General features: G+C 33.5%; 1 non-coding gene across 1 annotated transcript; it reads left to right on the top strand.

Annotated features, from left to right (window-relative positions):
* The first annotated feature begins 206 nt into the window (after positions 1 to 206).
* Positions 207 to 279, top strand: TRNAF-GAA (transfer RNA phenylalanine (anticodon GAA)). The gene has a single exon. It is a non-coding gene; the product is annotated as a tRNA-Phe (tRNA).
* Positions 280 to 983: the final 704 nt, after the last annotated feature.

Consider the following 983-nt stretch of genomic DNA (forward strand, 5'->3'; position numbering starts at 1 on the left):
TCATTTTTAATGTTAGCACGGATAGCTCAGTTTAGAGAGCGTCATATTTAAGATTTGAAGGTCACGTGTTCAATCTCTACGTTCACCGCACTTGTTTCTATTTGCATAACCTAACTATTCAATAAAAAAATTAGTCATTATTTTTTTTGAAATCTCAATGAATCAGCGAAAATATCTTTACTGATGAATTTTCATATCTAATGATTGCGGGGATAGCTCAGTTGGGAGAGCGTCAGACTGAAGATCTGAAGGTCACGTGTTCGATCCACGTTCACCGCACTTGGTTCACATTGCATAATTTGACTGTTCTTTCCAAACTTTCCAAAATTAGTGATTATTTATGTTTAAAATATAATGAATTAGTGGAAATACCAGTTTTTTATCCAACTGGCATAGGTTGACTAAGTTGCACTCATTGCACCTTATAGTTTAGTTGATTATTATTTCTTTTTAAAATATAATGAATTATTGGAAATAGCTTTACTTATGAATTTTTATTTTTAATGTTAGCAGGGATAGCTCAGAAGGTCACGTGTTTAATCTCCACGTTCACCGCACCTGTAACTATTCAACTGGATTATCACATTAACAATTTGAATCAAATAAAGTGACATTAACCATTTGAATCACCTCAACCCCACTTGTTGAACTTGACCAAATGTCTATAACATAACACTAACAAAGGTACAAAGTAACACTAACAAAGTCTTTTTAATCTAAAATACCATTGAACTTGACCATTATAGTGCCTCTCAAACGTAGGTAAAGTTTAAATTCGAGTTTCCTTGTCAAACTCACTCGGGTGCTCATCTCAACCATGATGGCGTTCAACAAGAGAGACCTCGAAAATAGCCGGATTATCGCATTAACCATTTGAATCACCTCAACCCCACTTGTTGAAATTGAAACAAATATCTAGAACATAACACTAACATAGATACGATGTTCATAAAAGTCTTAATCTAAGATACTATTGAATTTGA

This window comes from Cucurbita pepo, unplaced genomic scaffold (genome assembly GCF_057944985.1).
Source record: "Cucurbita pepo subsp. pepo isolate OVF unplaced genomic scaffold, ASM5794498v1 scafford_2, whole genome shotgun sequence".
NCBI lineage: Eukaryota > Viridiplantae > Streptophyta > Magnoliopsida > Cucurbitales > Cucurbitaceae > Cucurbita > Cucurbita pepo.